We start from the raw sequence: 25,758 nt of genomic DNA on the forward strand, positions 1-25,758 counted from the left end.
TCTGGTCATCTCACTCCGTCATCTGTCTCTCTCCCTTAGTATCTCTCTATCCCACTCCCTCAGTATATCTCCCTCTCTCAGTCTCCTTTTCCCTCTCATCTATGCTGGCATTTCCCAACCCATATCCTCCCTCGGTGGCCATTTAATCTCCATGTGTTTGCAACTACTCTATTAGCCGCATTTTAATTCAGTTACTTAAGTTTAGTGTGAACACAACAATTTCATACTTGACGTCACCAGAAGAGCACAAGAGATGGCAACACAACGAAGCGAAAAAGAGATGGGGAGATGGAAAATTAAATTCTACTTTTATATAGAAATAGTAAATTGTTTGGTAATTTTATTTCAACGAATTTAGATTGCGAAATATGGCAAAACTGGAACTTAAAAGGTAAAGCAAGAAGAATATTTCTTTGACCGAAATAAAATTATAAGTTACAAATAAAATTAGTATAGATTTATTCTGGTACAAGGTTTTTATATTTTTTTTTTTTAGAATCTTAAAACTATAGAAAATATTTGTAACTTGGAACAAAATTCGCACTTATTACATAATAAATATAAGTAGTTTTTTGAAACCTTCCAAAATGTATAGTTTTTTGTCAGAATTAATATTTAAATATATTTCTTCTTCAACTTCTCTTTAAATGTATATAGTTTCTTTTAAAAAACTAAAGAAGAAACCATCTTAGAACTAAAATGCGTTTCACCTGTAGGGATTCAATAACAACAAAAGCTGCCACATTTTCAGCACTGGTACTGGTGTCAAAGGAAAGCGCTTGGAATGTGCTAAAATAACCGGCTGCAACTTTGAGAATTTTCATTTTATTGTCATGGCCTTCCTTCCTCTGTCTACCCCCGTCTTCCTCCCTCTCTCTCTCTCTTTCTATATATCATTCTCTTTTTGTGTCCATCCCTTTCCATCAGATGTCAGAGGTTAGTTTGCCGCATTGACCTCACGTTGTTACAGAAAAAGCCTTGGTGACCACTCAGCCTTCGGGGAATGCATCAGGGTTGCACAAATTCGATATGACACATCGGTAGGGAATTTAAATCGATTAATTTTTAACAAATATCGGAAGATTTAAGAAGTTACAAAGCCTAGAAAGAACATAAAAAAATTATAATTTTAATAACTTTTTGAGAGATATAATAGTAAATTATTAAAATACAGAAATAAATTTAAAAATTCTAATAGAAATCCAAATACATTTTTAAAATATCATGCCAATAATTAAATTGCTCAAAAATATCGCAAAAATATCGCACATATCCCCATTTTTATTTCATTCTCCATACATTGTCCTGGACATTCCGATACATTTGATACCCTTTTCCCATCGCTGTAATGCAATGTAATGGGGTGGTAGAATCACCTCCTCCCTGCGGTCAAAGGTAAAAAGTTTTGTCAAATTAAAAATGTTTACTGCTTTTCCTACTTTGCCAAGAGTTTTCCCCCTCGGACTGCAGTTCGCTCAGGCATTAAAAACATCCTAAATTAGATACATTTTATCGCTACACATGAGATAACCCGAAAAGAAGTGATGCCGGGGAACTAGAGAATCAGAGAGCCAGAAAAGTGAAAGAGTCGGAGAAGACTAGAGGAAAAGAGGATGGAGAAAGGAGAGGCACTCCAGTGAGGGGCGAAAGTTTTGAGTGATATTTATTGCATGACACTTGATGCTCCCGTCCCGCATTTAACCCCTTAAGAACTTGAATCCTTTTCCGGTCTCTTTATTCCCCCATTCTCGTTGTATGTATGTATGTATGTGTGGTTGACATGTCAGCAAGCATTTAATTTGATTTTAAATCTTTTCCTTGAAGAAAAGGACTTTACTTGAGATTTTCCCCTCAAACGAACACTCAGAGCACACAGATAACTTTAATCACCAAGTTAAATTCGAGATAATAGAATGGTCATGGATTTGCAGTTGAGTTAATAAACTCAGCTTTTGCAGATGAGAATGTTTATCTCTGACTTTTCACAGCTCTGGGGGAAAAGCCGAGTGAATTTCCATATATATATTTTTTTTTTGCTTATGGTAGTTTTCAAATGAAATAAAGCCAGAAAGAAGAACAAAACTACAAGACATAAAGTAAACTTTGTTCTTCGGCTTGGTTATTAAACATTCTGACACTTTGCAGTCATTTAATAGACCAGAAAACGAAATTTATTGTAGATTTCAGTAAGTTAAAAATTGTTTAGATGTTTTATACATAATATTAAATATAGAAAAGAAATATTTATAGGATTTTAATAGGGAAAGAAGAGGTTAGAGATTGATAAATCAGCAGAAGCTGGGAATTAAATAAAAGCTTCTTTAGATAAAACAAAAAATATATTTGTATTTTTAGCTTTAAGAAACACTACCTTGTTTTGAATTTTATCTTTAATAATAACTACATATATTTTCCAAGTTTAAAAAGCAGATTTTTCCCCAAATTCCTTAGCATTTTCTTTTTTAATAATAACTTCATATTTCTTTCGATTTGAAAAGCATATTTTCCCCCAATTCTCCCAGCACTTTCTCTGTTTGAATATTTTCCAGACTTTGATTAAATTTATTTTTATTTTTACTTGCACTATTTTGCCTTATTTTGCTGTTGTCTTTAACTTAAGAAACTGCATAAAAATAAGGACGAGTTTTGGGGCAAGGGATAGCCTGGCAAAGCAGGAAAGGAAACTTTCTGTCGCCATTGTTGGTAAAAGTTTTGCAATCGCCAGTGCCTCATAAACTTTATGCATATGCACTGATGGCAAAAGGGAGTCAGGGAGAGAATGCACTTAAAGAAATATAACAAAATCTATAATTTTAGATATATTTAGGGAACAAATTATACATATATTTAACTAAAAAAAATTATTTGCAAATGAACAAATTGTATAATTAGTACAGTACCTAGATAGACTTGCTCCTCAAAGGCAGACTCATTCGGCTAACAATATTTTTATTTCTATTATTTTTGGCAGTTAATTTTAGTTTTCTTTTAGTGTACCTACTGGTTAGTAAAGGGAATACCGCATAATATGCGAACTGGGCCTGTCATAAATGAAAGTTATGCCTTCTCTTCTGGCCAAGGCAAATGAATGCTCTGAGAATTGTGCCAGCCCAGTAAGCGTTTCTTCCTTTGCCTGGTTTCTGTCATGGTATCCTGCGGGTGCTTTTTGGGGTGGCTTCAGCGGTTTTGCCATATGTAGACTGTCGTCTCTAATTATTAAGCCTCACATACACACTCACACGCACTCACACACTCTTAGAGGAAAAGCCAAATGAATATTGAAGGACGCCGAGACCGCAACAGAATTTATTTTAAGCTAATTTTCTTATTTTACACTTAGTTTTTCGGCCCCTTAACACACTCACTCACACGCACACACATCCTCGTTGAATGAAGGGCTTGCTTAACCCACTAAGTCCCGGAAAGTCAACGAGGACTCTGCCATTTTGACTAATAATACAAACTTAATACGGTAATCCACTTATGCAACGGCAACAGTGAAAGAAACCGCAAGCCGCTCAACACCAAAGGCGCACAGTGGTTCGAACTCAATTTACATAGAAACCATAGATTAATGGCCAACAAGAAATTCAGAGAATGTATTGAGATATAAAGAGATAATTATATTGGTAATTTTATGAAAAAGATATGTTAAGTCAGGAACCTGTCTGTGAGTTTGTGAGATTGGTGCCCTTTGAATGTTTTTCTAACCTTAGTCCTAAGATCGGTTAGATCTCAACTTTCTTTTCAAACTGTTTGGATTGTAATTTAGTCAATCCAAATGAATGTTTCAAAAAGCACAAAGCCATGACATCGTAGTAACCTTAGAGTTGAAAGTTGTGCTGTATAGTATTAGTCTCGATGTTTAACCAGTACAGCACAACCTTTAGTACCGTAAACACCTCCTGGAATCCGAAAAGTAAAAATTATTTGTATTATTTTTACCGAAACATAAATTTTGAAAACAGTCGCGAAGAATCGAGTCTAAATTCTATAGTCCGCAACTGAAACCTAAATTTTGAGCATTTCGATTCGATTAGTTCCTGGCTCTCCTCGTCCATCTGCAAATCAAGGACTTTGTTGCAGAGTAGATCCTGGGCAGGCATGGGATTAGTGCCTGCCCAGGGTTCCAGACCATAACGTCGCATGTCGACCCCCAATTGTGAGTTATTATGACTTCGATTTGTTTCTCCAGGAAGTCCAAAATCCCCCATGTAACTTCCTTTATACTTCATCACCGTCAGAATAATGGATGCCGGTATAAAAAGTACGAGACGAACGACACCGCCGAGTGATGTTGGCATATTGATGGCACAGACAACCCAATTGAAAGTTACTTCATCTTCACACACGATCACCATTTTGCAAAAGAATAAGGCCATTGGAACGCATTCGCTACATCTCAACTTTGGTGTTTCGCGGGCTTCAACTACTTTGAATATCTGAACCATTACAACATGTGATTTTACACCCATAAGCAAGGGTCCTCGGGCAAGGATTTTGCATACGGTGGGCGATCATCCATCCCCCTGCAAAGGTCATTCGGGCAGCATTGTTTTGACGGGTCGTGGCACTTTGGCAAAGCTTCGGACAAATTTAATACTGGATTTATTTTGGAACACAAATATTATGTTTTCTTATTGATACTATTTTACAAAACGCAGCCAATATATTATATTATATTGATTGCAAATAAACTTTATACCTGTAATTTATCTTGTTTGTTAAAATGATGATTTTGAAAGTTAAGTTATTTAGGAACCATTGGAAAATAAATGTACATTTCTGTCAGAAATTTGAAACGCAGTGAAGGAGTCATTTCCGACGCTACAAATAAAATATATTCTTGATCAGCATCAATAGTCGAATCTTTCTAGGCATTAAGGTTTGAACAAAACAATTTTAAATTTTTTCATCATAAAAATTTTCAAAAACCATCATTTTTAATTTTTATATTAAGTATGCAGGTTTAGTAAAGTAATAAAAAGTAACATAGAAAAGGTTTCCGAAATGAAATATATGCTTTTTTGACTGAGCTATGCATTTTTTTCAAGGAAAATTATAGATGAAAAATAATATATAGAAAATGATAGATGTTTTATAATAATAAAATTATTCACTTAAAAATTTTTCTAATAGTTATTTTTTCAAATTTTTACTCATTCATATTAGGGTAGATTTGTTTAAATTAAAAATTGTATATTTTCTTTTATGAAAAACCAAAATCAGTGTGCATTTCAGTCAATTTGCTGCTTTGCTCTTAGTGCGTGTGCCAGTGTGTGTGTGTGTGTGTGTGTGTGTGTGTGTGTGTGTGTGTGTGTAAGTGGCGTAGTGTGCGTTTTTTGTCGCTTTTTCTCAATTTTTCGAAGGAAACCAAAGTTTTGCGGCGCGCACATTTTTCGTGTTGCCAACTTAACACTTTTGCTTAGCCCCTCCACACACACACACACACACACACGCACATCATAATTTATATGTGCCAGGCTGTGTGTGTATGTGTGTGTTGAGTGGTTGTCCTCCTTCCCCCCACACTCACACACACTTTCATCCTTTTTTTTGTAAGTGTATGTGTGTTTGAAGAGAGTCAACAAGCGAGAAAGGCAAACACTTGGCCAAAAAAATAAAATAAAAAGAATACAAAAAAAAGGAAATACGGAAAACCTCATGAGAAGAAAACGCAAAGGAAAACTATAAAGTGTACGGAAGCCTGAGACAGCAATTCAATTTGGCATGAACTAACTATGCGTGTGAAAGGGAGCAAAAGAGATAGACAGTGTCCTGTACACGGAGAGAATATTCGTAGGTTTTGTTAACAAATTAATGTTTTTCTACATCAAAATTTGAGAGAAAATAATGAAGAAATTATAGGTTTATTCCCTGATTGAATACAGGATTTTGAAGGATAACATTTTACCCCAAAATGCATTATTATTATTTCAATTGGGTATTTTATTTATTAATTTTTAGTCAATGTATTTCATTGCTTAAAATACCTGGCTTTATTGAGTATTTTAAGTAACGAATTAAGAATATAAATATTAATATATAAATATTATAATATATTACTTGATGAGCTCAATTTGTTCCCTGTGTAATAACTGCGACCAAGAGAGTGCGTAACGGTATATTTATGGCCAGACTTGAGACGACACCAACAGAGCTACCCATCGAGCTAAAATCTACAATACCAAAAACAAAAAACACCAAGGAAAAAGGCAGCAAAAATTATTTCGCTGCCAAAGAATGTGAAAAGCAGCTAGGGGGAAAAGTGTGGGAAAATTTTAAACAGGGGGGGTGGTGGAGTAGTGTTAGGAAAAATGGATAGACTGCCTAAGCTGCCTCTTCACTTAATTGCAATATTCCATCGCACACACACACACACACACACACACACACAAGGCTCAAAACTGCACACCGAAATAAGCGTATTAAGTGGGCGAGTTTTTAGCCCCAAAAACTGTGCTACAATTTCTCGTAATAGTTCGTAATAGTCTGATGAGCAAATTAAGTTGGCATCAATAAGGGCAATAAGGGGGGGTTACTTACGTTATGAGATATGAATGCTTATAAATAAATTTAGAAAATATTCGCACAAGCAAAAGCAAAGAAAATTAATAAAAACAGGGTTTATAACTGGGAAAACAAGTGTTTGAAACTCTTCAAATAGTCATAATAGGTTTACAAATACAATCAATGCACACACAAAAGATAAACCCAACTCGAAATTAAGTAAAATATAGTAATATTATAAAATGAAAGGAACTTAACTTCGGGAAGCCAAAGGTTATATACCCTTAAAGTTGGCAATTTAATTATTGAATCAATATTTTTTTTATATTCGATAAAACTGACAAATTACATTTTTAAAAACTTATAACTAAGACAAAAAAGCATTAATTTTAAATCGGAAGGCTTTTTTTGTTATTTTTTTATGTTAATAAGTCTAAATACTCAGTATAAAATTAAAATCAAATAAAATTTTTGCCATTTTTATTTTTATTTTTACGATGTAACCCCTTTCACAATTTTGACAAAATTGGCAAAAAAAATTTCTATCCGACAAGGCTAGAAAGATTCGCCTGTTAATGCTGGTCAAGAATATATATGAATTATAGGGTCACTGCGTTTCAAACTTCTGACTGAAATTTTAATCCCTTCAAGAGTATAAAAATGGAAATGTACATTTATTTTCTAAGGGTTCCTAAAAAATTTAATTTTCAATATTAAGTCCATACACTCTTTTAATATTCATATATAAAATAATATTTAAAGGAAACGATATAAATTACAGGTATAAAGTTTATTTGCAATCAATATAATATAATATATTGGCTGCGTTTTGTAAAATAGTATCAATAAGAAAACATAATATTTGTGTTCCAAAATAAATCCAGTATTAAATTTGTCCGAAGCTTTGCCAAAGTGCCACGACCCGTCAAAACAATGCTGCCCGAATGACCTTTGCAGGGGGATGGATGATCGCCCACCGTATGCAAAATCCTTGCCCGAGGATCCTTGCTTATGGGTGTAAAATCACATGTTGAAATGGTTCAGATATTCAAAGTAGTTGAAGCCCGCGAAACACCAAAGTTGAGATTTAGCGAATGCGTTCCAATGGCCTTATTCTTTTGCAAAATGGTGATCGTGTGTGAAGATGAAGTAACTTTCAATTGGGTTGTCTGTGCCATCAATATGTCAACATCACTCGGCGGTGTCGTTCGTCTCGTAGTTTTTATACCGGCATCCATTATTCTGACGGTGATGAACTATAAAGGAAGTTACATGGGGGGTTTTTGACTTCCTGGAGAAACAATTCGAAGTCATAATAACTCACAATTGGGGGTCGACATGCGACGTTATGGTCTGGAACCCTGGGCAGGCACTAATCCCATGCCTGCCCAGGATCTACTCGGCAACAAAGTCCTTGATATGCAGATGGATGAGGAAAGCCAGGAACTAATCGAAACGAAATGCTCTAAATTTAGGTTTCAGTTGCGGACTATAGAATTTAGACTCGATACTTTGCGACTGTTTTCAAAATTTATGTTTCGGTAAAAATAAAACAAATAATTTTTACTTTTCGGATTCCAGGAGGTGTTTACGGTAGTAAAGGTTGTGCTGTACTGGTTAAACATCGAGATTAATACTATACAGCACAACTTTTAACACTAAGGTTGCTACGATGTGCTTTTTGAAACAAACTTTCATTTGGATTGACTAAATTATTGCCGAAAAAATATAAAGAGAAAGTTAGGATCTACCGATCACAGGACTAGGAATAGAAGAAGATTTAAAAGGAACCAACCTCACGACCTTACAGATAGGGTCTTGATTTAACACATCATTATAACAAAAAACTTTTTTAAATTTCCCTAAAACAATTTTAAACCAATTGTAAATTAAACAATAAATAAAACTAACTTCAGGCAACCTAAGTTTATATACCTTTAAACATTGATTAAATGAAGTTTTATATTTTATTAATAATATAGGAGGCAAGTGTTTGGCATAGGCCAAAACTTTATTCTGACCAAAGCCGAAAGAACTTACAATTTTAAAAATAAATAGAATAAGATTTGAATAACTTGACATCAAATTTAAACCAATTCAAAATTAAGGGAACCTTAAGGAATTAAAGTTATATGCATGCATAACCGATGTAACCCCTTTCATTTAAAACGAAAAATTTTAAATGTCTGTTTTGCTACCTGAGATCGCCAGAAAGATTCGCCTGTTAATGCTGATCAAGAATATATATAATTTATAGGGTCGGAAATGACGCCTTCACTGCCTTGCAAGTGTATCAAAATTTAAAATAAATACAAATAAATTCAGTCACATTTATTTAGTCGAATAGCTTGACTTAAATACACTCTAGACTGCATTATATTTAATGCTTACTCTAAATGCCATTAGATTAGAAAACACACACACGAGCACACGCACACAGAGTTGGCCAGAAAAGTTCGAGAGGACCTTTTATATATGTAATTATATGCATATTTTTGCTCTGCCACTTGAGCTTCAAGTTGCTGAAATGTTTTTGGCAAATTTTTGGGGAATTTCATTTTAACCGAAAGTCAGGTGTGGACGGTGCTACTCCCTCCGCACCTGTGTGCACCTGTGCACCCGCAGTGATGAAAGAACTTAGCATTTTGTATTTAATTTTCATTTTTGCATTTGAACTTTTTACTCTGGCCAAACGAAAACACAGAGGTAAGGTTTTGTTTTTGGGGTTCTAAGCACGTTTCATGTACATATATGCAAGTAAATATATATAGTATGGGTATTTATAAAGCAATAATAGTTAAGAGAAGAGAAACATTAAAATTAATTAAGATATATACATATATGTGTATCCAAATTTAATTTCAGGAAGAGTATACAATTTTTTAAAGATTTCTATATATTTTATATCATAGAGAAATCTTTAATGATACTAAATACTTCTCCTGAATTTAATTTTATACATATTAAACTATTATCCTGAGCATGACTGTACCTTTTGCAGAGATGGAAACAGTTGATGTGTCATAAAAACTATTCCATTCCATGAGACAAAAGGTGGAGTCAAAGTAATCAGGGCCCCCCGAGTAAGGGTTAAGGCCCAAACGACATTTCCGGACAAATTACTCGAAATGGTGGCCAACAGTACCGGCGGCAGCATGGGGGGGCTAAAAGTTTTTACTACCGAGCATGTCCGGGCATATGCAAAACATTTGAAAATGTTAATTAAATTTCTCCGTGCATTCCGTCTTCTAATTGGCTGGGAAATTGGCATCGAGTTGCGTTTGGAAAAACACGAATTTTCCCCCTCTACTTAAACCCCACCTTCAGCACTTCAACCGCCCCCCCCCCCCCCACCTAATCAGGTCTTCTACAATTAATTAATGCGAAAATTTTGTCGCTACCGGGTTAGTTGCCTTAATTTGGAAATTTATGCCAATTGTTTGGGTTATATCCAGTACATATATATAGTATATAGTGCATGTACAGGTACATGTATCGCTTATTATTTAAATTTCGGCAATTGTTATTCTCGGTGCGGCTATTGTTATTGTTATTATTATTATTATTATTATTATTACGGGCTGGCGGGGCAAAATCGAAAATGTTGTGTGCATAAATTAAATGCAATTTATGTCAGAAGTTCAATGGTTGAGAAGGAGGAAGGGATGAGCAGAGGGGAAGAGGAAGTTGAAAACCAAAATAAATCAAGTCCTTGAACATTAAATATTTGCAATAATTTATGCTTATTTTTTTGTAGATAATTTCACTAAAAAGTTAAATATTTAATTGGTTAATTGAATTTGATTGAAATAATAAAGAAAGTAGGAAGAACTGCTGTTGCATTTCCTATGATGTATTTTTGCTGGGCTTATTTCAGTTTTAAATATATATATATATAATTTCACTAAAAAGTTAACGTGTTATATTAATATTTAATAATTCAATAGAGCTTCAATTAAATAATAGATTTAGTACAAAGAAGGGATGATATTTAGAGTTTCAAGTTAATGCATTTAAGTACTAAGAAGGGATGATATGTTTTTCAATAATTTATGCTCGGCTTACTACTATTAACTATGATCAATAAGTATTTATGACCAGTAACTGTGATCAGTAAGTAACTCTGAACAGTATTTATCTATATATGACCAGTAACTATGTATGATCAGTAAGTATCAATGCACATTAAGTATCTATTAACAGTAAGTAACAATGATCAGTAAGTATCAATCAACATTAAGTAACTATGATCATTATTTACCTATGGCCACTTAGTAACTATGATCAGTAAGTATCTATGGCCAGTAAGTATGTATGATCAGTTACTAATTTTGAACACTAATAAACAATGACTTGCAACTTTTGTAACACAACACACATCTGAGACCTGGCTGGCAGCAGTCACTTCGTTCCGGGGATGTTAGAACAAGTTGGGAATCATATGCCACATGTGCGAGATCTGTTTTGGAACAAATTTAAGAGCAAGCTATTTCAATGAAACTTTGGAGATATTCTTCTATATAATTATACTAGTATATAAGTCGGAGCATGGCAAATCGATGGACTATATATACATATATATAGCTGTCATAGGAACGATCGGAAAATTTTAAGAAAAAAAAGGTTTAACTATTCCATTTTTCGACAGATTTTCATCAAATTTGATAAATATCCAATATATATTAATCTAGAATTTTGTGAAAAAATGTTATGAGAATTTATTATATCATATAGCTGTCATACAAACAATCGCAGAAATTAATGAAAATGCTGTACTTTATTTGTTTTTTTTACAATATATATATCAAATGTTATATTCCTAGTAATCGAATTTCCATCTGCAAGGGTATACTAACTTCGGAGTGCCTAAGCTAGCTTTCTTTCTTGTTTCCTTATAATTTTTGACATTTTGTTTTTGTGAAATTTAATTATTTGTACAATCTGAAGTTTCGCTGACTTCAATTTGAGCAAGTCATTAGCTTGGCCTATGACTCGACCTTTACCTGTATATATTTTTATATATACACGTAGATATTTACTGAGGCGTGGCCATAAGAAATCCTGGCCAGAAAATTTCCTTTTATGCAGGGAACGTTGGTCAAAGGCTTTTATTAGTTTTTCGTTTATTCGCTAGCTGCTTTAACTTTTCCGGTCGCCCGCCTTCCTTCCTTATGTAATTTCTTTATATTTGTGGCATTTATTATCAGGATGCCAGAAGAAGGAGAAAGCGCCGAAGGAGACCCATTCCGAGTCCAAGTCGGAGTCCTTGTTGTTTGCCTTTCGTTGCCTCCTTGTTGGTTTTGCTAATTTTTATTTATGTTCTTAAATGCTCCTTGCCGTGCCAACGGGCCACGCATTTTTATTAATTTTATTTCAGCGTGATTATTGTGATTAGTTTGTTGCCAGCCTGCTTTTGCTTCTGCTTTTTGCTTGTGCTTTTACTTCTTGGTCCTAGGCTTTCTCTCCACATTTTGGGCCATTTTATTTATTTGTGCGACGACTTTGTCGAAGTAATTTTCATAAATATTTTCCTTCTTTTTCCCGTAGAGAAAGGAAAGTCGCAAGTTTTTGTTAGCTGTTGACGGTTTCCTTGGCTTAATTAAGAGAAATCAGTTTCAAGGGATCGAAGGGAATTCCGGGCTTAATAAATTAAATTAGCATATAGAACCCAGACTAGTTTTGACCTTTTCCTTTGATCAATAATTAATGTGAAAATTTTCTCATTAGCTAGAACATTTTTTGTGGAAATCAATTTCCTTGAAAATTTTGTTGCAAGTAATTTTTAGCCTGTTAATTGAAAAGTCGCATGGGTAGGGAGGCAGAAGGGGGCCTTGTTCTGTGAAAAGTAAATTGCCTCAATTTCCACCTTTCAACATGTCTACCGTGTCCAGGACCTCTGATCCTTAGCCCGCTGCTTCTTCTTCTTTTACTAACAGTGCGTGTGTGCCAGTGTGTGAGTGTGTGTGTGGGGTGTGTGGCAGTATGCGTGCTGAGTAGGCTCTTGAGCCGCACAACACTTCCGGTTGCCACTTGTGAGCGAAAAGCTTTTCAGCCTTTGAGTGTTTTTTTGTGGCAGGAACAAGCAGACATTCCAGACAACCCTCCTACGTTTTTCCAACCCCTCTCAACCCCTCTCCCCACCCCTCTCTCTACGACAGTCAGCCCATTCAGCATTTTCCATGTGTGTGTGTGTGTGTTTGTTGTCGCGCAAAAACAAAAACAAACGGAAAAGCCTCGCGAAAGTTTTTCGAATAAAAGTTATCCTTTATCCTTTACTTAAAATGTGATATATGGGATTTATTTTCGAGGCATTATAGTAAATTTTAAGCTTTAAAAAACAAAGGTGTTATGACACTATAATGCAAATTTTATTCCTCAAAGGATTTTATTATAAAACTATCAAAGAAACCACTAAGACATACCTTTAAGCTTAGGATTGTAGTACTTAAATCATAAATAAACTGAGAAAAATAAATCACCAATGAATTCATTGATTACTAAATTTATTTTCCTTAATTTTCAAATAGTGAATATACCCTTAAAATCCCAGGGTAACAAAACAGCGAGTTGCAGTTGCAGTTAAGCACCGAGCGGGGCCAAATGCAAGAATGTTTCTGTCTTCCGACTTCAACTCCAGACTCTGGACCAGATCCTGCGAATCCTAATGGAAACCACAGAGTGTGTGTATGCACTTGTATGTGTGTGCTAGTATGCTAGTATCTGTGTGTGTGTGTCCTTTTGGAACAGGACACATCCATTAGGGGCATATTTACTTAGTAATTTGCCCCTTGGCTTAACTGTTTTTTAATCCTTTATGGAGCTATACTTTTTCTTATTGAAATGCTTTTCTAGATTTAAATCAATGCAAGATGATTTCTTTTGGAAAATATAGAAATATTAATAAGCTGGAAATAAACCTCTTAAAAAACCTAAATAACCTTTATTTCCAAGCCTCCTTCAGGCAGTTCTTAAGCGTTTTTATGGCCAATTTGACGAATGCCCAACCTTTAAATGGGTTAAATCCCTTGAAGGTCTCACTTTTTGTATATATTGGGTTCGCTTTCACTGGCTTTGTCCTTCTGCCAATTTTTTTTTTTGTTTTTGCTTTTTGCCTAATTTATTCGCTTGTATCGCTCGTAAATAAAACAAAATTGGCTTAAACGAGAACTGGGAGAACTTATTGAATTTCCCTAAACGGGGTGGACACACAGAGGAGGAGGCGGGGGAAATAAAATAAAATAAAAAGAATGCCTAGGAGGACGCCAATAAAAACATAAGAGGCAACGCATAATCATCATGGCTAGGGAACTGATGATGGTTGAATCGCACGGTGGATGGGCGGTGCCTGGGAAACGCCTTAATGCCCCATCTAATGGTCCAAATAAATTTCAACTAAGGAATTTTTATAGAGAGAGTCATAAAACCAAATGGCTGCCAATGTTTTGCTTTCCCCCTCACCTCCGTAAACACACACACACACACACACACACACACAGAGAGTTTTCCCGCCCAGTGTCGTAGTACCGTTAATAGCCTTAATTGAGCGTCTGCCACGCCCACTTATTTGTTTATTAGAGCGCCCACACCAAAAACAACAAACATATACAACAGTGGAGAGGAGAGGGAGGAAAACGTGAGGAAAATGTCGAGGCCAACGGTTTGGGGGAGAAAAACATCAAGGTGGAATTTTCATTTGTCGTTGACAATAAAAGAGATAGATCCACTGAGGAAAAGCTAATAGGAATATTCTAAGCCTTTAAGATCCTTAAATACTAAACCTTAAATTTTAATCCTTAAATATGAATCCTTAAATACAATATAAACCCTTTACAACTATCTGTTCTTCATGAATAAAATATTTTAATAAAAAGCCTGAATAATTCCCCCATGAATATATTGCAATTTAACTTAAATCATAAAAAAAGAAAAATACTATCATATTCATTTCAGTATCCTTAATTCTTTGGCGTTTTTCTTTTGGCCATTTTCCGCACTGCAGATAAGTCAGATATACGGATGTGAAGCCTTTTTCTTTACTTCACTTTTCTTACACATTTTTCCGGCATTCAGAAATTCCTGCAGCTGCTGTCAGTTGAACCATTTTCCACCTGGAATTTCGCGGGGATACATATATACATATAGATATATTTTTTGAAAGGGCTCTTGCCACGCCCACCCAGCCATTATGGGCGCCATAATTATGTGTGTGTGTGTGTGTGTGTGTGTGTGTGGGGAGGTGTGTGTTAAATCTTCAGCTGCGGGTCAAGTTTAAAGATTCAATTTCCGAGGCAGCGGGAAAAAATCCATTAAAATTGTTAAATGCAGCGTTGGCAGTTTTCCACAAAAAAAACCTTCGTCCCTGCTGTTGCTGCTGCTTCTTCATCGTTTCCTTTTGCACTAATTTGCGTGTGTGTGTGTGGGAGAGGTGTGTGTGTGTGGAAGGAGTGTGTGTGTTTGGTAGGGATGACAAAAATATCCTAAATATTTTTAATATTGATATTGATATAAGGTTTGTGATATACTTTTTTAGTGATCAATATAAAATTATTACGTTTAAGGAAATTAATTAATATTTTATCTAGAAATTGTTCAATAATTTTAACGATTTATTTTCATGATAAAAATTTACCTTGCTTGCCAAATAATTGTTTTAGTTTAGTTTAGTGTAAATAATACGTCTATATTAAAGCATTATATAAATTTCCTGTAATCATTTAAAAAAAACTTAAATAATTAATACTAAAATTTGTATATACATTTAGAAAAGTAATAATAAATATAGCAATAGTAATAAAATACACGGTATTCGAATTATTAAATGTTTATGGATTGGTTGGTGTTTTCATTCTAAGAAATTCACAATTTTAGTTTAATTTAAAGCAGATAAAAAAAATACTGGGAAATCAATTCAATAAATCGCTTTCATGTAACAATTATTACAACATTTTAATAAGGAATACTTTAATTAATATGTAAATTTAAAAGAATGATAATAAAGATCATATAAATATAATATTAATAATGGCAAATAAAAGGATACTGCAATTATTTAAAAATGATTATGAATTGGTAATACCTTATTGGTAATAATTAATACAAAATTATTATGAATTGGCAATAGTTTTCATTCTAAGATCTTAAAATTGATTTAAAAATAAAAAAAACTCATAATAGACTTCTGTTGAAATAAATAATTTAATAGTTAACTATTTTTTTTTATTATTAAAAATAAAATTTCGATAATATATCGATAACATTGATCAATTATAGTCTCATCCCCTCTGTGCGATGGTCGGTGAGGTGTAACGAAACGGTGTCGCCTGCTGAAGTATGGCGCTGCAATTTGCTCAGAGAGTCAAATGGATTTGACCTTAGTCCCCTTTACCCCCACGGTTGCCCCTAGTGGAGGTGGAGGCTGAGGGGACAGGATGCTGGACCAGCACTAATGCTTAAGCTGATTTTAACAGAAACACACACATACACACCCACAGACCTACACACACACCCGCAAACATGCCCGCACAGACTTCATTTGCAGACACGGTGAGCGCCAAAATTTGCCAAGAATTTTGCAACATCGCATTATGGGTGCAGCTCTATATATTTTTTCTGTAGCTTTAAGTCCAACGAATGTTTGTTAAATTTTTTAGAATTTAAGTTGGATTTTTATTTAAAGGAATTAATAAGAAAAGATTAATTAAGAGGCAGGGTATTGAACTTTTAATAGAATCATAAAGTTGTTACCTTTAAAATAATAAAAATTGAAGTCTTTATAAAGGATTTCATGTAGAGAAGTACGAATTTCTAGATAATATGACTTCAGGTTTAAATTTATTTTCCAAATATATAAATTAAACTATCTTTAAAATATATTAAGTATCAGAATTCCTAACCTACTCTCTCTCTCTCTGTGGACCAGGACTAAGCATTAACACATTTCTACAACCCAAACACACACTCCCAAAACAGACAGACAAACATACAGGTGCAATAAAAAAAAAGAAAATGAAATGAAATTTTTTTGGAAAGGGAAAAACATGCGACACGCTTAAAAAATCTTTGCAACTTTCTTTCTGTGCCAAAAGCAGCAAATTTCATTTCACACCCAAGACCCCGGGAAATGCCAAGCGAGGGAAAACGATGCCCCGCAGAGAGCGGCAGGGGAAAAGGAGAAAAAAGTGCATGGCCACGAATTAAAAAGGTCATTTGGTCGCACTTTAGACAGTTTTTCACCCCTTTTTCCCCCTAGGATACCAGGAATACGTATACGTATATCCTTTGGTTTTGGGCGGACTTGTAAAATAACTTTGGCGCCTGTCCAAATGAGCAGGCAAGCGACGCGTGGTTTAAGGTTAGGAAAAGCGGAGAAAACTAGCCGAAAAGTTTGGGGAAAATCGGTTAACGCAGGTGTAAGTCTTGGTGAAAATAGAGAAAATACCTAGGCCTAGGACTAAGTTAATTTAAAAGGACTTGCTAGACTCATTCAGCCTAAACTCAATTAAGGGAGAATTTAAAAGTGATAAATGATTTTATAAAATTTAAAAAAATTAAAAACATAATAAGTAATTGAAAATGTGTTGATTCATGGACTTGGTTATCTTTCAGACACAAAAAAAACCCTTTAAAATTTTAATTAATGCATTGCCCTTTAGGCTTATACCACTGTAGAAAGAGTGAAGAACTTTTGATGCCATTTTAAAAATGCAGCAAAGGAATTAACAAAAACAGAAGAAAACAGAACAGCTGAGACAGCAGGGAAATAATAAGGCTATTGTGGGGTTTCCGGGAGAAAAAACTGGTAGGAAAAACAAGGGAGACGAAAAAGATAAACAGGACTTAAGCTGACCAAGGACGCCACTCTGACCAGGCTGCATGGCGAGATAAGAAAATTGCAATTTAATTAAACTAATTGAAAGACGATAGGCGCCGAAAGGTGTCTCCTTTGGCCTTAGCAGCCACTGGCTTTGGCTTTGCTTTTCCATTGGCTTTTCCAGCGCAGCGACTTGGCTTACTCTTATCGCCACTGCCACAGACACCAACACAAACAACAATAAGTACACAATACACGGGGAGAAAAATGCTATTTAGCTACCATTAAAAGATTCATTGAAGCTAAGAAGAAGGTTCGTTGAAAGACTTTTCTATAAGCTAAATGTAAAGGCATATTCTTGCCATTTTATATAATTTCAAGATAGTTGCTTTTGGCATTTTCTCTCAGTGCATGACTGAAAAGAATAAGGGAAGCCATGCAAATTGCTTCTCATCTTGCCTTTCGCCTCCGTCCTCGTCTGGACATTTGCATTCAAAACCAATGCGTCGTTGACTTTTGCTTGAGACTGCCAACGGAGGACGACATCGGAGGGGGGGTAGGATAGGGCAAGGATCCAAAAGGGACGAAGAGGAGGTGGTGGTGGGGAGGGGGCGGGCGAGTTTCCCGGCAAATGGAAAGCAAACAAGAAAGCAGGCGGAGGGAGACGCATTCAGGCATACAAATGAGCGGGAACCATGGAGGGGTGCTGGGAATGAAAATGCGAAGGAAAACCAGGAGTCGGGTGGCCTTGCAATGCTAAGGGGGGGAGTGGGTGTGGGTAATAGGCAGGGTTTTGATCGAAATGCACATGGGCTAGTGGCAATGACAGGGACGTGCCAGCAAAGAAAATTAACACATCGCCCTCAGGATCTGAATGGAACGTAACGGAGAGCAGGAGCTGTGTTTCTTTTTCCATTTTTTTCTTTTTCATCTGTTTTTCTGTTTTCCATCTGTTGGAAGCGTCCCTCATCCTCTATCGGTAATGAGTTCCTCACAATCAATTTTTAAGCAGTAGATTTTCACTTTGCTGTCCCAATCGGTTCGCATTTTCCCTCACAGAACTCACAGGACATACATGTACACTAACACATTACCGTTTGCTGACCTCTGGGGGTCCTTTTCATTGATTTGCTTGGACTTTAATGATATGGCTTCTTACTCAATGGTTGAATAAATAATGCCAGGACAAAAGAGAAATAGTTTTGGGTTTATGTCAAACACTTGTTTTCTATAATATTATTTATTATTTATGCATGCATATTACTTAAATTTTATTCCTTAAGGTTCCCATAATTTTGAATTGGTTTACATTTTGTATCAAGTTATCAAACCTAATTCTATTTATTCAAAAATGCTCAGTACTTTCGGCCTTGGTCAAAACATAGTCTTGGGCTTATGCCCCACACTTGCTTTCTAAATTATTATTAAAAAATATTTCCTTTTTTAAATATTCAATATTTTAAGATATATAAACTTAGGTTGCTTGAAGTTAGTTTTCTTTCTTGTTTAGTTTACAATTGATTAAAAATTGTATTAAGGAGCAGCATAAAGAATTGTTATGATTTCTTTCAAAATTTATATTGGTTATTTTGCTAAAATCCTAAGACCCTGTCTGTAAGTTTGTGAGATTGGTGTATTTTGAATGTTTTTCTAACCTTAGTCCTAAGATCGGTTAGATCTCAACTTTCTTTTCAAACTGTTTGGATTGTAATTTAGTCAATCCAAATGAATGTTTCAAAAAGCACAAAGCCATGACATCGTAGTAACCTTAGAGTTGAAAGTTGTGCTGTATAGTATTAATCTCGATGTTTAACCAGTACAGCACAACCTTTAGTACCGTAAACACCTCCTGGAATCCGAAAAGTAAAAATTATTTGTATTATTTTTACCGAAACATAAATTTTGAAAACAGTCGCAAAGTATCGAGTCTAAATTCTATAGTCCGCAACTGAAACCTAAATTTTGAGCATTTCGATTCGATTAGTTCCTGGCTCTCCTCGTCCATCTGCAAATCAAGGACTTTGTTGCAGAGTAGATCCTGGGCAGGCATGGGATTAGTGCCTGCCCAGGGTTCCAGACCATAACGTCGCATGTCGACCCCCAATTGTGAGTTCTTATGACTTCGATTTGTTTCTCCAGGAAGTCCAAAATCCCCCATGTAACTTCCTCTATAGTTCATCACCGTCAGAATAATGGATGCCGGTATAAAAAGTACGAGACGAACGACACCGCCGAGTGATGTTGACATATTGATGGCACAGACAACCCAATTGAAAGTTACTTCATCTTCACACACGATCACCATTTTGCAAAAGAATAAGGCCATTGGAACGCATTCGCTAAATCTCAACTTTGGTGTTTCGCGGGCTTCAACTACTTTGAATATCTGAACCATTTCAACATGTGATTTTACACCCATAAGCAAGGATCCTCGGGCAAGGATTTTGCATACGGTGGGCGATCATCCATCCCCCTGCAAAGGTCATTCGGGCAGCATTGTTTTGACGGGTCGTGGCACTTTGGCAAAGCTTCGGACAAATTTAATACTGGATTTATTTTGGAACACAAATATTATGTTTTCTTATTGATACTATTTTACAAAACGCAGCCAATATATTATATTATATTGATTGCAAATAAACTTTATACCTGTAATTTATATCGTTTCCTTTAAATATTATTTTATATATGAATATTAAAAGAGTGTATGGACTTAATATTGAAAATTAAATTTTTTAGGAACCATAAGAAAATAAATGTACATTTCCATTTTTATACCCTTGAAGGGATTAAAATTTCAATCAGAAGTTTGAAACGCAGTGAAGGAGGCATTTCCGACCCTATAAATCATATATATTCTTGATCAGCATGAACAGGCGAAGCGCATTTCTAGCCATGTCGGGAAGAAAACTAAATTTTTGACATTTTTCCAAAAAAAGATAGGGGGTTACATCATTAAAATTGGGAAAAATCGACAAAAATTGTTATTTTTTAAATGTTATATCAAGTATGCAGATTTATTAACCTTAAAAAAACTATCACAGGAGTGGTATAAATGAATAGAAATTAATGCATTTTTGACGTAGTTATGCAAATTGCTAACTTCGATTGTCCCAAAAAAAATCATATAAAATATTATAACAAAAAAAGGGGTTGCATCGTAACATTTTCAATAATCAAAAAACCACTTTTATTTTTACAAATATTATCTTTGCGGCTTGCAAATTTCTTATGCTTAAAAAACTTTATCCAGGCCCGCTTTCCGAATTAAAATTAATGCATTTTAAGAATCTTGCTAAGGAAAATATAATTTTAATCAATGAAGGACTCATTTCCGACCCTATAAATCATATATATTCTTGATCAGTATTAACAGGCGGAACTTTCTAAGCATGGAGACGGAAAAACAAATTTTAAACATTTTTTTCAAAAATTTTATTACAAAAAATCATCATTACAATTTTACCAAAAAATTAATAAAAATTTTAATTTTTAAAAATTTTGATTCAAGTATGCAGATTTATTAACCTAATAAAAACTAGCATAGGAATGCTTTCCGAATGAAAATGAATGCTTTTTTGGCTTAGTTATGAGATTTTGAATCTTTAGTTTTCTCTCTTGTTTGGTTTAAAATTGTGTTCATAGAAATATATATATTATATATTTATAAACTTTATACAGATCTATATAGTATATATTTTTATATTCTTTATAGAAATCTATATTATTTTCATATCTTTTTTCTAGAAATAAAAATCTATATATATATATATTTATATTCTTTATAGAAATCTATATATGTATATATTGATATGGTTTCCTCTTCATTTCTTATTTTCTAAGCAAACACATGGCCAGCAGGCTAATTGCTTTTGGCTCTGACCTTTCACCTGTGACCGCATGCAGCGTGTCCTCATTTTATTGGCTCCCAACCAGGTGGAAGGAGTATGAGGTCCTGGAGGCGTGGTCTAGGCCACTGTCATTGCCAAAATCGAGTAAGGCCCATTGCAGGTTCATTGCAAGAAACCGAAAGTTGACAATGGTCAACGGTGAAATGGGTGTGGCAGTGCCGCTTTATGATTGCCTCGAGTCCTGCCAGAAGGATATGTGTGGTGAATCACAGAGAAAGGAAAAAGGAAAGCAACTAAGAAAGTAAGAAAGTAAGAAAGAATTAAAGTAAGAGCAATGGGTTGATGTGATATTTGTTTTGCCCTGGACGGAGATAAAATTAAATTTACACAAAATGAGAAAAAATTGTAACTTTCTTGCACCTTCTGTGGAAAAGTTTCTCTGTTTGTCTTCGCGACTTTCCCCGCATGTGTCTGTGTGTGTGTGTGTGTGCGAGACGTTTTATGTGTTTGTTTACTCAGTTATTGGCTTCGTCCTTCGTCCTTTGACCTTAGACTTTATTTTATTAGATATTTTTCCCTCCTCCAAGGAGCAATTTTTTTTTTGATTTTTCATCAAGTTTGAGGTGGAAATTTTAGGCTTATTTAATAGGGTTTCTTTAATAGATTTTAAATGTTTCTTTAGGCATTCAGTTTATTTAAATAATCAAAGTATTTTCTTAATGGTTAAAAACTTTTCTTAAACAATAAAAATATATAAATGTAGCTATGTAAATATATAATTATAAATTCCAAATTATAAATATCCTTTCACCTTTTAAACTACTTTTAAGCTTTGCAGTTTTTTTGTTCTTAACATATATTTTTAAAGCACTTCTTCAGCTTAATGAAATATATATAATTATAAAGTTCCTTCTTATTGTCTCTAGTTCATAGAATTGTTAGCTATTCTAACAAAAATTTCCAAATCTCCTGAAGTTTTTCCCCCCATATCAATATCTCCCTCCCCCGCCGCATTTTCATGGCGAATATTCATGTTTATTATATTTTTTCCATTTCTCCCATCATCTGGATGTTATTCCATCTTATATAGTCCAACCTGTCCCCTTGTTCTTGTTGTCATTTTGGGCTTTTATTATTATTACCGACAAACCTCTGTCCCTGTCCCTGCCCTTGTCCCCTGAATTCCCGAAATGGCAGCAACAAAAGCTCGTATAATGGAATTTATTTTATGGCCAACAGGTAAGAAATTCTCGCTGGTTGTCCCTTTAGCGTCCTGCTAATTTTACTCTGCTTTTACTATTTCCCCTCACCCAAAAAAAAGCTGCTCTTCCCGGAAAATGTGGGGGCGGGAGACAACGCTGTCCATATGTTCCAGGGCAATATTTTTTAATGCCCCGCCTGGAGGCGTAAAAAACAAAAAAAAAAGAAAAGAAAATACAAGAAAAACAAGAGAAGAAAAATGCCTGGCGACACCCGAAGACAATTAAAATTTATTCAACGTTCTTCGAGAGAATGTCCAACACAATCAACAGAAAAAAAGTAGAAGTAGAAATTTCGTGGAATATAAAAACATAAATATGTAATAAGCAACATTCTGATGAAAGATGGCGGAGGTGGAGGACAGCGGACGGCATTATGCGACTTACATTAGCGTGTTAATGCAATTAAAAAGTCGGCTCAAGGCGCCAGGATACCCAAAAAAAAAATTATAATAGGGCTCCAGGACAATGAATCTTCGGACCAAGGCAAAAAAAAAAAGAAATACAAAAAAAATTAAATTAAAAACGCTTTTCCCAAGGGACACAAAGACGTGGGCGACTGAAGATGCCCCAAAACTTAAAGATTGTGGAATGCATAATGATGCTATTCATTTATGATCCAGGTTACATTTAAATTTCGAAATGAAATATGGTTTTTAAAAGAAAAACAAGACTGTTTAGAGAGTAATTGTTTTTAGTTAGAAAAGAGTTCTTAGCCGACTTAGGATTTTCTTAACCTGGTTCCCGGTATTTGTCTGTGTTTTGCATATTTTTTTGTATTGCCTTGAACTTTTGCTAAGATTTTCTTAAACTTAAATTCCATTTAGTTTTTAAATTTTATAAATCTCTGAACTGGAATATATTTCTTTAATTTTTCATGCTCTTTTTTTTTCTTTTATTTCTGAAAAGCAAAAACTACTTTAAAACATTTAAGCATTTATGCGGCCAATGTGATGAGAGAAGGACCTGTGGACCTTTGCAGCATCCCCTTGACCCTGTCATTTATTTAAAGCTGCTCTGGGGTCGAAAGCCCCCTCCGGCTCGCCCCTTTGGGGTGCGCCCTTGGGCCCATGCTCAGGCCCAGGCCCAGCTCACTCATAAATCATTTCCGTGCCGCGCTCTGCCGCAGAATGACACACGACGACTGTCCCCCCCTGTTCCCCCTAGTCCCCCTGCTTTTCGCACAGCATTTTCCACAAGCACCCCCCTCCACAGCAGGTGGCATATGATCCCGAAGCCCCTTTTCCTGGCCATAAACCAGGCTCTCGCTTTTCCCGCCCAGGGAACTTTGTTTGTTCTCATTGTTGGGTTTGTTTGCAGTTCTCGGGGTCACAAATTGTTTTCAACAAATTGGAAAGTGTTCCACGAGCAGCGGCAGCACGTGCCATCCATCCATCCATCCAATCCCCACCTTCGACCCCTGTCCGCGGCCATTTAATAATAATAATAATAAAAATAATAATAGCACCAAAAACAAAAAAGGAGGCACGAAAAAATTTGTTAAGAACAAAAGTTTCTTGGGGACGCATTTTCATAATTTAAATAAAAATTCAAATTAAATGAGATTAATTTCAGTGGAGTGGAGAAGAGGCTTCAACATAATGCCACTCAACGCCGCTTGAAGATGACTAATGACAGGCTGTTCAGTTACAGCTGGACAGGACACTGTCCGAAAATCGTGTTAGATATATTTATAATTTATTTATAAATAAAATGACCGATTTCTATGAATTCAAAAGCTACAAGTTTAAGCTTAATGTTTGTATCAGTGCATTGTGGTGGGCAGTTTTGAGGCCAGGATATGTCACATTTGTCTAGCCAACAAATACTTCATCAAAGTTCCGCAGGATAACACTTGAAGAGCCTGGACAGCATCAGGCTCCTGCGGTGATTTTTCTAAGCTGTCAGTTGCAACTGGTCCTGGAACAGGACATGGCCGAGCCATCATCATCATCATCAGTAGCAGCAGCAGCATCCAGGCAGGCAGTCAGCCAACCAGCAGAGATACTAATTGTCATCCATAATCCCCAGGCTGTGGGTGTTCCAAAAAAAAAATATATATGAAAATGAATATAAAAATTCACCAAAATATGTCCATGGAAAAATCAGCAAAAGAGTCAAGCTTAAACTGGGATAAATAATATTTAAAATATTTTGAAAATCAAAAAAAGTGGATGAAGGGTATTGGAAATATTTTTGAAATATAGATTTTAGGCATTTGCACAAAAAAAATATATAGAAAGATTGTATACAATTTTTAGGAGAGGTTTTAAATGATATTTTAAACATTAATGAAATGAGAAATTCGTTTTATTAAATTAAATATATATTTGTATATAAATCAAAATAGCTTTTTTCCAAGGTTTTTAGAAAGGCATAACATATATATTAATTAGAGTATTTGTATAATAAATTATTAATATTTGTCTGCAATTTTTAAGACAAAAAAATCTCTATAAATTTAGTATTAAAACATGGTCAGTTATATGTCAATATAACATAAAGTTCTCTACCTAACTTTTATCTTTCAAGTTAAATAGAAATTTCATATTTAATAAGTCAAGATTGACTTTAGTTGAAATATATTTAAATTTTAAATAACCAAAAATATAAATATATAATCTAAAAGCAATCAACAATTTTCAACTGATATATTTTCTGGCAACCTGAAACGATAAATTCCCACATATTGTTCCAAACTGATGAAATAGATTGGCCGTAACATATGCGATAGACATAGAACTTCTGTGATTGATTGCCCATTGCCCAGGACCTCAAAAAGAAGAGTGTGAAAATGCGAAAAATATTGCCAGAAATCAAATTGTCAACGCAACGAGGGATGTGTTTTCTTTTCTATTCGTTTTTCCTCTTTTTTTTTTTTTTTTTTTTTTTGCAAACCTAAAAGCCAGGCAATTAGCATTGTGGGGGTGGAGAGAGGAACGGTACAGGAAACGGAAACGGAAATGGAAATGGCAACGGCAGAGGATTTCTTCCTTCTTTTGAATTCTGTAGAACATTTTTACCAAACACCTCAGTCCCAGAGGTGGCAGCACCTGACGGTCAGAAGCCCGCCGATTTGGACACGCTAATGAACAACAAACTTAAGAGTTTTTTTCCCCCAGGACGAAGGACGCGGGAGCTGCTACAAGAATATCGTCAATAAGGCAAAGGAAATTACAGAAATTAAATGAAATGCAATTAACCAGCTAAATGAGCGAGGCAGACCCAAGGGCAGAGAGAAAAGCGAAAAAGTTACTTCAAAAGTGGGTTAAGATTTTTGGCCAGATTTCTTCAAGGGGAAAAAGAGGAGGCATTAGGTGCTGTGCAA

General features: G+C 34.9%; 1 long non-coding RNA gene and 1 pseudogene across 2 annotated transcripts; both read right to left on the bottom strand.

The window, feature by feature from the left end:
• Nucleotides 1-7,285: 7,285 nt before the first annotated feature.
• On the bottom strand, nucleotides 7,286-7,975 carry LOC110182562 (uncharacterized). The gene is made up of 2 exons (XR_002319574.2): nucleotides 7,835-7,975; nucleotides 7,286-7,766 (listed from the first exon to the last, which is right to left on the bottom strand). It is a non-coding gene; the product is annotated as an uncharacterized LOC110182562 (long non-coding RNA).
• An 11,208-nt stretch (nucleotides 7,976-19,183) lies between these two features.
• LOC147645071 (uncharacterized) lies at nucleotides 19,184-19,839 on the bottom strand (annotated as a pseudogene). Its single transcript, XR_015270810.1, has 2 exons — nucleotides 19,545-19,839; nucleotides 19,184-19,488 (listed from the first exon to the last, which is right to left on the bottom strand). The product of XR_015270810.1 is annotated as an uncharacterized LOC147645071 (transcript).
• Nucleotides 19,840-25,758: the final 5,919 nt, after the last annotated feature.

The sequence above is a fragment of the Drosophila serrata genome, unplaced genomic scaffold, assembly GCF_035046125.1.
Source record: "Drosophila serrata isolate PLE 108 unplaced genomic scaffold, ASM3504612v1 contig_23, whole genome shotgun sequence".
Classification (NCBI taxonomy): Eukaryota; Metazoa; Arthropoda; class Insecta; order Diptera; family Drosophilidae; genus Drosophila; species Drosophila serrata.